Raw genomic sequence first — 11,470 nt, 5'->3', positions numbered from 1 at the left:
AATATGCAATCAGTCAACCATGCTTCTAAATTTTTGTCTTTTCCTGCTCTAGCAATTTGTGGTATGAGGCTGTCCTGTGGTTCTGGCAGTGGCAGTGAGCCACGGCTCCCAGTCAGCTCCACCATTGTGAAGGCAAACAATTGATATACTCTTAGCCATTCTGTACTCATACAACTATTCTATTTTTCACTTGTAGTACAGGATTCAATAAATTATGTGAGATATTCAACACTTTATTATAAAATAGACTTTGTGTTGGATGATTTTATCCAACTGTGGGCTAATGTACGTGTTCTGCAAACATTTAAGGTAGGCTAGGCCAAGATATGATGTTCTGTATGTTAGGTCTATTAAATGAACTTTTGATTCAGATACTTCAACTTATGATGGGTTTATTGGGACATAACTCCATTGTAAGTTGAGGGAGATCAGTATTTAAAAGTTGCCAAGAGGGTAGCTCTTAAGAGTTTTCATTACAAAAAACAATTTGTATGTGAAGTGATGGATTTAATAAAACATATGTGATAATAATTCTGTAATATATGCATACACCAAGTCAGTATGTTGTATACTTTATATATGTTATATGTGTATAACATATACAATGTTACATGTAATTATATCTCAATAAAACAGGAGAAAATATTTTACTATACTTGCTTTATAACATACCTATCTATTCACATATCAACACATTTGTCAGAAGTGAACTGAGGATCTGTGTCCTGCATTCTAATTGAATCATCATTCATTTATATCAAACATTTATTGAGATCAGTCTGTGCTATACATTGTTTCATATGAACCAAAAGACTCGCTTTTTAAAAGGGCATGTTCAAATGAATCATTCTTTTATAAAGTAAAATTTGCATTGATTTTATTTTTATGCACATTTTTCTTGTTGAGTTTGTTTGGATGAAGGTTTTACACTTGCCAAAAAGATGGAATACTGGATATGTTGCTGGGGGTCAGGCCTAGGAGGGTTCTGGAAGTGGAGAGCTTTGAGTAGGTTTTGAAGAGCAGAAGAGGCAGACTTTGCTTTTCTTCTGCTAGAAATACTGTCCACGCCCTCTGTCTCCTGGTCCTTCAGATCTCAGGTACTTTGACTGTTTAACATGAATGATGGTCCACCCTATTGTTCTCTTCAATGCCATTTTTTAAAACGTGAAAGAGGTTCAAGCATTTTCTCCTGCCTATTCAGTACTATGGGTGTTTCAGTATTATGGCTGAAATGTATAGTGAAATGTATAGTGAAGTCCACATGATTCTGATTTGTCTTCACAGTCCCCAGGCATTCTGCCTCATTTTAAATCACCAATGAGTCAGTAATCATTGACAGATAAAATTTTCAAAGCTGATGTTCTAAAACAGCCAGTCAGTTTTGTTTCCTCTCCAGTGACTCATTACAAGATTTTTCTTTCAGATGTCTGTTTCAAACCAATCGGGTTCTAGAGACATTTCCCCTGACCACATGAAACAAGTGAACAAATGTAAGTATCTGCAGCATCACCTGGTCGCTATTCTGCAGAGATGTTAATTAATTACCTCGTTTAATTCTTTCAGCTTTTTATAAAATGGCAATGGCACAAACATAAGCTCAGTTACTAAGGTACTTCAGCTCTCTGAAGATGCTGTGGTCTGGGAACAGGTTGGTGGAAAAATGAAAAGTCCAGTTAACAAGGGGAAAAATTTAAACTTGATTATCGGTTTCAGAAAAAATTAAACTTGACTATTGGTTTAATTTCAAAAATTAAACTTCTATTTAATAACCAAACTATTAAACTATTTGGTTTCAAACCAAAAACTATTGGTTTTCAGTCTTAGTGGGCAAATCTTCATTTGCAGATATCAAATGGATTTTTAGTTGTGGTTAGATAAGTTATAATGTAGGGAAGAAGAAGCAGATCTCATTAGGACTATGGATTATGGAGAAAGGTGAATAATTGACTTTGATTTTTATGTGGTGCTTAGACATGTGTCTTAGGCTTCCAGAGGGAAACTACTGTCATGAAGGTCAGCACAATGTAATGTCTTTAGCATAGGGAAGTCACTTGAGAGTTCAGGTGATGATTTAGAAAAGAGTTTATTTACTTCTTACATCATTACCCATTTTGATAAGAGTGAAGGAAATTAGTAACCTCAGAAGTTAGAAGGCAAGTCCACTTATTCTGTTTTATTTCTGTATTTATAGAAAAGTGAAAAAAGGAAAAAAATCCCCTGGAGACTAGTTATCCATGGTATTTCTTGGGACTAAAATTAAATGATGTACACAGAATCTGGAGGACAGACTGATCATTTGTCTTTCTGAGAACAAACTTGATCCTGTTTGCATGTCTCATTACTAACCTACTGTTTTCAGCTGTGATTTAGAAAAACTGCTATAATGGTATTGAAAGAAAATTAATCCTTCTACTATTATCCATGTTTGTTGGGCATTTAGCTATTTTTCCCTTTTTATTTTTGGCCACCACAATGTAAAATACCTAATATTTAGAAAAAAATAATGCATTTAGGAATCCAGAGGTATGAAAATTGATCTTAAGCAGAAAGGTGAAAGGAACAATTTAATTGTTACTTAATTCAAGGACAGTAGGATTTATTTAAACAGGTTCTCCACAATGTCTCTATCTTACTTTCACAGAGTAACAGATAAATAGACATAGACTTGGAGAACTAGAAAGTTCATTTGAAAGCAGAGAAGTTTTAGACTGTTAAATTAATAAAGCATAGGGACAGCCTAACCAGAGAAATACTAAATATTTAAGTGTTATGTCTCTGATGATTTAAGTATGCCAGTGATGTATTATTTGTGCTGGATCAGAAATTTCTTTATATTCTTACTGGTCTATTTAGTAGGACACTAAATATTTAGTAGTAGGACACCTATTCTCTTCATTTTCTTCAACTATAAACATGAAATGGATGAGAATCTCTTCTAGGAGACCAAACCCACATATATCTTCAAAACAGTGATAGTGTTTAGAGAGCAGATGTTAGAGTTGTTGCAACTTTAATGACCTTTAGTTGAGAAGGGCATGGCAGTCCATGAAAGTCCTGGAGAACAAGAGATTCAAAGTGTTCTTTTAGAGCAAGCTCAGTTTAACTCAGAGCAAAAAACAGCTCAGTGTCACTCTTTGAGGAGCATTTTTATGCCTTCCCTGGGTTTGTGTATTCAACCAGGGGCAACTCTTACCTTTGAAGACACAAGCCGAATCCATGTTAATGTCTTCTGGTATTCAGTTCTTTATTTACTTCCTTTCCTATTTAGAACATCGGATTCATTTCTAGACTCCCCATTTTCCCTCTTTCCTTATCCAGTTCTTCCTCTGATGTACCTCACTTAGACTCATTGTACTTGGACGGTACCTGATGTTCCAAATTTATTTCACTTTTTGTGTGCTGTGCTTAGTCACCAGTCGTGCCTGACTCTTGCGACCCCATGACTGCAGCCTGCCATGCTCCTCCGTCCATGGGATTCTCCAGGCAAGGATACTGGAGTGGGTTGCCATTTCCGGCTCCAGGGGATCTTTCCGACCCAGGAATCAAACCCTAAAAAGGCAGACTTTTTACCAACTGAGCTACATTTTAGGAAATCAAAACTCCCCGTTGCTTACAGGCCTACATAAGAGGTAGCTGCTGCTCCCAAAAAGTGATCAGAAGAAATAATTTACAAAGCAATGTGAATAGTTGTCATTTCTTATCGTCTAATCCTTGGGGACATTAATATGTTAATTCCCAGATTTATCGTTTGAATGTCTAGAAAAGCTCCAAAAATATCTACAAAATTAAGGAATGTATTAGGAATGTGGTCAATGTGTTTGTGTGTGTATATGAAGAGATCATGAATTCTCCTACAAAGTTTACATTTATATGGAGTATGGTTCATTGTTTGCTCCTACTCTTTCTAAAAATAACTAGTTAGCCATTATTTAGAGATCCTTCTTCCTTTGCTTCTCTTCCATCATCTGTCCGTCCATTTGGTAATCATCCTTCCCTCTCTGTCCATCCATCCATCCACCCACCTACCCATCCACTTAGTCATTTACTCATAACAGACACTAATGAGAGTCAAGTCTTGTGAGGAGAATGGTAGTGGGTGATCTGGGAGAGTAGACAAATACAAGACTACGATCTTTCCCTGACAAAATGCAACATTTATGTACGGTTTCTCAACCTTGGCAAATTTGGGGCTGGGTAATTTTTTGTCGTGGCAGACTGTACTGTTATCTTGTGCATTATAGGATGTTTACCAGCATCCCTTGCCTCTACCTACTAGATGGCAGTGACAACTTCACTCTCCCTTCCCAACACACTTCGCCACAGTTGTGATAACCAAAAATGTTTTTAGACACTGCTGAATGCCCCCTGTTGGGAAGTTTTTCATCATCCTCAATGAGCACATTGTTTTAAGAAGAGAGATTTAGGTGGGCATAATTTTCCTGCATTTGATAAGTCCTACAATAAAGGTACATACACTGCAGAAGTATTTTGAATACATTCTGTCTTTTCTCCCACCTATGTTATTACTAATACACTTCTGCAGTGTAGTTCATAGTTCAACCCCAAAAGGAGATTTTATGTTTCAGGAAATTATTCACCATATCTCATGACTGATTTCTTTTATTCTACAGTGATTTTGTTATTTCATGTGACAAATCTTCAGTCATGAATTATTCAGCCATACAGCTAATTAGATCCTACTGTTGTTTTTCTTTTTGATTATGTAATTTCTGTTGAAATGACTGCAGAGATATTTAATAGAAATGCTTTTTAAAAAATTAGTTATTGAATGTTAAATTATTAAAAATGAGCTAGCGTACAGATCAGGATGGGAAGAACTGGAATTTGTAATCACTCAGCAAAATAGATTTTTGAGGGGTATATGTCTCTTCTTTTAAACAAAAAATTTTGATTTCTTTTAAATGAGGTTATTAATACCTCAATATTAGTAATTTTTCAGGCACAGATTTTCAGTGGTTTATGTCACTAACAAAGGTTGGCAATGGGTTTATTTTAACAAAGATTAAAATAAATAATATTCTACTAAATCTAACTGAGTATGAGAGTTACCAAGTTTAAGCAATGATTTGCTCATGTAGGAGATAATAATAATATACATCTCTTATTATTATTTTTCCTTTTCTTACATCACTTTAGTTATTGACACTCCAGTGCTGCCTTCTCTCTTATATTTTATATTGAAGCATATCTTCCTTCAGCTTTTGGAGAGTTATGATGAAATGTCATGTTTCTTTATATATTTTTATTTCTAACATTCAAGGAATTGTTTGAATATAGCTTCAACTACTTCCCCCTCCTCACTTGATCCTATAAAACTGGATATGTATAGGGATTCTTTAACTATTGGCCATGGGTGAAAGTGGGAAGAACCTGCAATTTTCTTTTGCTGAGGTTTCTTATGATTACTAGGTTTCAATGCCAGCAGACTTGTTCTATTATAGTGTGGGCAATTATTAGTTCTTTATTTTCAGAGCTAACTATTCCTGATTGTTTAATTCACCTTGGTTATATAGCTATAAAGAGAGGCTCGCGGGGAGGATCTTCTCTGTTTCACTTAGAGATGCAGAGTAAAGTTAAATAGAGCTACAATAGACACTTGGCTATAATAGTCCAATGTTCACATCTGGGGGTCTTTAGTTAAGTACACACAAGCTTCTACTACAACTCTAGATGTCTTGGCAGAAAGAATCCATATAACACAGAAAGAGAATGACTTTCTTATACCATTTGCCATTTATTATAGTAAAGGTGGCTAATATATTGTTTATGATATATATAATGCAAAAGCTCAGGCTCTGCTCTAAAAGCTTCAAATGTCTCTTTATTGTACAGTCCTTACTAAATTTGGGGATTAAATATATATTTGCTCTATCAGCAACTTCCTTAATTTTGTAGATTTGGGTCTTTCTTGTTTATTTTCATATAAAAACTCTGCAATGAAGTACACTATTTCATAGTCTCCAAACTGTCAGGGTGATTTATAGTGCTGGACATTTCACTATGCATCATCTCAATATATCCAGATTGTAACCATATCTCATTGTCTCACTCAGTTCAGTTCAGTTGCTCAGTAGTGTCTTACTATTTGCGACCCCTTATCACCCTGATCTAAGTCACCATCATCTCTTGCTTGGGTATTGCAATAGCTTCTAATAATCTCCTTGATTGTATCTAATAATATCACTGGAACTCTTTTTACTGGGATAAAATTTATGTACAATGTTATGTTTTTTCTGTTCTTGGCTTTATTTCTAGTGTTCATATTACTCCTGGTACATAGTAGGTGCTTGATAAATATTGTTGAAGGGAATGAGTTAATATGTAGGAAAGATTTTAGTCAAATCATTCCCAAATATTTTTTTCACCACAAATATTTGTAAGATATTGTATGAGGATAAAAATTTAAAGGCATGATGATTTATAACCTTGAGTAGTTTAATTATATGAAGAAAGTAGACATGTGACCAACTGTAAATAGAGTAAGTAAATATGGATATATAGGTATGTTATGAAGAAGGTTAGACAGGTGAGGTACCATTTGATCTGGATACTAAAGAATTAAAAATATTTTGGGAAGTATAAAATAAGGAAGGATCAATTCTGGTAAGCAGTGAAATTAGTCATAGGATCTTACAAATCTTTTTGTCATAAAATAATCTTCTTTGCCTATCTAGTATATATGATTAGTTATTACATATAATAATCAGGGAGAGTATGGTTAACACTGATCACACTGATAAAGCAATTTAACACTGAAGACCCTTTGCTTGTGTTTTCATCAGGGGCACCTCTGGGTACCAGTCCATAGATCGCTCACCATTCCTTGTGTTACCAAGGGCACCTGGCACTCAGTTATTGTCATATGAAAGTACAGGAATAATGGCTAAAAGGATAATATTTGATTTTGGTGAAATTCTCAGGTAATATTTGACTTTAAAATTGTATGCACTTTTCCATAGATGGCAGTAATGTAACAGTATTAATTTTAATTGTCTCATTTTCTTCCTTTAGGTAACAGGAGTGTGAACAACTAAAGGAATCAATGAGTGGAGGCAACCACTCTGTGGTGTCTGAGTTTGTGTTGCTGGGACTCTCCAGTTCCTGGGAGATCCAGCTTCTTCTTTTCTGCTTTTCATGTCTTTTCTACATGTCAAGTATGACGGGAAACCTCCTTATAGTGGTTACTGTGACGTCTGACCCTTATTTACACTCCCTAATGTATTTTCTGTTAGCAAATCTCTCCATCATTGACCTGATATTTTGCTCTATTGCAGCACCCAAGATGATCTGTGATCTTTTCAGGAAGCAAAAAGTCATCCCCTTTTGGGGCTGTATAGCTCAGATTTTCTTTAGCCATGCTGTGGGAGGCACAGAAATGGTGCTGCTCATCGCCATGGCCTTTGACAGGTATGTGGCCATATGTAAGCCTCTCCACTATCTGACCATCATGAGCCCACGAACGTGCATTTTTATTTTAGTGGTTGCCTGGACTATTGGTCTTACTCACTCATTGACTCAACTGGCTTTTGTGGTAAACTTGCCCTTCTGTGGCCCTAATGTCTTGGACAGCTTTTACTGTGACCTTCCTCAGCTCATCAAACTTGCTTGTACAGATACCTCTAAACTGGAGTTCATGGTCACTGCTAATAGTGGATTCATTTCCTTGGGTGCTTTCTTCTTGCTCATCCTGTCTTATGTATTCATCTTGGTCACTCTTCAGAAACACTCCTCAGGGGCTTCATCCAAGGCTCTTTCCACTCTGTCAGCTCATATTATCGTGGTAATTCTGTTCTTTGCTCCACTGATTTTTTTCTATCTGTCGCCCTCTCCTTCAACACATCTGGATAAATTTCTAGCCATATTTGATGCAGTTTTAACTCCTTTTCTCAATCCAGTCATCTATACACTCAGGAACAGAGAGATGAAGATGGCAATGAGGAGAGTGTTCTGTCAGCTTATGACTTTTAGGCAAAAAATCACTAGATGGCTTTATTGAAACCAAAAATTAAGAAGGGGCTATTGATAGACTTTCTGTCCATAACAGCCATTCCTTATGAAGAAGGGACCATCTTTCTGAGGTTTTATCTTTTCCTTTCATTTGCAACATATGCCTCTGTTTCTTTATTTTTGCTACTCTCTGTGTTGGTTTCTAGGCAGTAGGTAAAACTGCCCCCTCTCCCAGTCTTGAAAGAGTGGGCCTGTGCAGGTGATGAAGCTTATGATTCAACCCTGCCCTAACTCTTGGCTGTCTCTCAAACATTTGTGAGTGTACAAACAGCCCTTTTCTTTTTAATGGTCCCCAGGAATTGAGGATGTGCCAAGACCTGTCAGTGTTCCAAAGGGGAGGAGGCTGATGGGAAGCTAGGCCCTCAGGCAGCCGCATTTAATGTATGAAATAGATTCAGTCCTGAGGGGCCACAGCAGAAGCCCCAAGGTCCACCAGAGTCAGGTGACTTGGAAGTGTTCCCTGGGTGGGAAGCACAAAAACTGGGGCTTCAGATGCGTGTACTAGCTCCTGTTTGGGAGATACCAGTGAGCTGTAGTGAGGCAGAGGGAGAGCAGAAAGATGCCCTGCACTGGCCTAGGTTCCCTGGAGGCAAGTCCCTCATGGGTCCCTCCAGGAACTAAACCTGAAGCCGCTGCTCAGGCTGACGCTCCAGGACAAGATGAGCACAGAAAGGCAGGTGGGTGAGTCTTCTGTATGTCTGGTGCCCTGGAGGTGGCAGCCTGCCAAGAACTGTCTCTCCAGTTGTTACGGTCCTGAGGGAGCGAGGAACGCAAGGCCTGGTTCCCTCAGAGCAGGTGATCGGAGGGCTATCCGCGGGCACCAGCTGTGTGTGAAAGCCCTGGGACGATCCCGGCAGCGCCAGCGGGGCGGGAGCCTCAACATGGCGCCGCCAGTCTCGCTCAGGGAGGGCGCCCTGCAGGCCCGCAGCTGTTTGTCAGACCTCCATCCTGCCCGCCCCAGGCCACCCTCCGGGACAAGCACAAAGCAAATGAGCTTCTCCGGCAACTTCTGGGCGGCCCTGGATCTGCTGTTTCTGAGCTGGGCCCTGGGCAGGTGAGTCTGAGTATAACTTTAAGAGCCGTTTCTCAGATGTTCTGTGGAAATGGCCCTGTTGGTTTGCAAAGCTAGACATTTTGGAAGCTCCTCATTATGGTGCAGGTGTTTAAATCTGGTGGTGCCCGGTGTGGGGTTCAAACCGTTTGTTTCTCAGGGAGACACTCTGGAGTTTGAGCTCCCGCCTGACTGTGGGTTGCTGCGCGTGGGGTGGGGGAGGAGGTTTATGGCCGCCTTGTGCCCCAGCCTCCTCTACCTGCTTCCTTGTGGGCGTCTCTCCTTGGCCTGGCCCAGTAAGAGGTCCTCAGTCAGTTTTCAGGCTGTTTTCAGAGGAAGTTGTTCCACGTGAAACTATAAATCCATTGTGTCCACAGGAGGAGCAGACTCCTTCTGCTATGCCGTCATCTTGAACCAGAGCAGGGACTTTCTACTTTTATAGGAAATAATTGGTTAAAAAGTCTGTAATAGGAATAGCAAAGTGTTTAACTGAGCCAAAGTGAGGACTACAGCCCGAGATACAGATTCGAAAAGCACTTGAATTGTGCTGTATGGACTACAAAAAGGGAAGGCTTATTAAGGCAAAGAATGCAAAATTAGTTGAATTTTTGGTCAAGAATTAGGTTTGGAACTGGTAAGAAGTAAGGTGCTTGTTAAGCAAGGGTTGGGTTGGGGTCTGAAATGGTTGCAGAGTTACAAGGGGAGACCTTGAGACTCTAAGGTTGCAGTTCACAGCTGCTAGCAGATATGATATTGAGAATGACTGGTGGTGTCCTTGAGTTTGATACAGTTCAGAAAATTCAGGTTGTCAGTGATACAGGAGCGTGCCTCAAACCATATCCATGATGGCCACGTAGCTCCATTTTCAATGCCTGAACCATAGTTACTCCATTTTTGTTTTTAAATGCCTTCTTTTCTTTAATGGTTGAAGCAGATGTATAGGGCATGTTTACCAGGCTGCTTTGGTTCACCTAAAGTTCCAGTTAAATTGTGTCTAAGGAATAATGATTTCCTCATACCTCAACATATGAAAATTTCTTTCATCACTACTATACATCATTGTGTGTTCATAGACCTTAACACTCACATGGTGAGTCTATTTTGTTCTCCCTGTAGAATGCATTACTTCTTTTTTTTTATTTTGCTGAAAAGAAAGAGGAAATTTTCTGCTAAAGTTTTAGAAATCACAGTTTATATTAACCCTTACTTTTCAGTTCCCATCCTGGTGCCAATAATACATTTTACACATATTAAATAATGATGTAAATATGTTTGTTTCTCAAGATGAGCATATTACTGTTTTTAAGCTACTCCACCCTATAATTGGTAGTTCATTAGCATCATGCTTTATTATTTGTTTGTATTTAATATCTCCCTTTTTACTTATTTTCTTTGTTTCAGTCTTTAATGGATAAAAAGCAGAAACCAGCTTTCAGATCTGTGGTTACTTACACATTTGAATTCACAAACCTTGTTTTCATGCTTTGTTCCATATGTTGAAGAATGTTCTTAACTTTACGTTCAGCCAAGGAGATCAGGTGTTGGCAAACTTATTCTGTAAAGGCCCAGGTTGTAAATAGCTTTGGATTTGTGGGCTATATGGTCTCTGCTGCAACTGCTCAATTTTACTGTGGTAGTATACAAATAACCATAGACAACACATAAATGAAAAGGCATTGCTGAGTTTCAATAAAACATTATTTGTTAAAAACAACAGACAGGCCATTTTTGGGGTACTTACTATGTAGATTTGGCCGTTCCCCAACTATCAGTGTTTGTCTTAACACAAGAGTCTAAAATGAAAGGCAGTATAACATTGCACAAAATTTGCAGTTAAAATTCAGAGATTATGGTCCCAGCCACACCAACCCACTTGCTTTGTTATTATTTCCAAGTCACTTAACCTCTCTGAATTTCAGTTTCCTCAAAGGCTCCCATAGAACTCATAGGTTATGACTGAATGAGATGATATTTGAAAGGGCTTTATCAATATAAAAATTAGCCTGGGTTCCTTTCCTGGTCTGTAACCATTTGCTTGGAGTCGATCAGCTTAAGAATAAAATTTGCTTTATCTTGCAATGCACATTATCTTCATTTTGTACTCTCTGTGTCCCTCTCTCCCTCACCCCCCTCTCATACACATGCATGTGTACACACACACAAATATCTTGTGATGTAGCTCTATATCTTGTCTTTTCATAGTACTGTGGTATGTACTTTCATTACCTCATATTACCTGCCAATTAAATATTTAATAGTTTATTCCTTCAGTTCATTGGAAAAATATTAATGGGAAATATTTACAAAGTATATATTATGTGTCAGGCAATGCTCTTAGCTTTATCTGTATTAACTTGTTTAATCCTCATTGTTATTTTTCTTATATAATTG

General features: G+C 38.1%; 1 pseudogene; it reads left to right on the top strand.

The window, feature by feature from the left end:
• The first annotated feature begins 7,063 nt into the window (after positions 1-7,063).
• LOC136172593 (olfactory receptor 4F15-like) lies at positions 7,064-8,044 on the top strand (annotated as a pseudogene).
• The last annotated feature ends 3,426 nt before the right edge of the window (positions 8,045-11,470 follow it).

The sequence above is a fragment of the Muntiacus reevesi genome, chromosome 7, assembly GCF_963930625.1.
Source record: "Muntiacus reevesi chromosome 7, mMunRee1.1, whole genome shotgun sequence".
NCBI classification, from domain to species: domain Eukaryota; kingdom Metazoa; phylum Chordata; class Mammalia; order Artiodactyla; family Cervidae; genus Muntiacus; species Muntiacus reevesi.
This window is presented reverse-complemented; position numbering and strand designations above follow the sequence as displayed.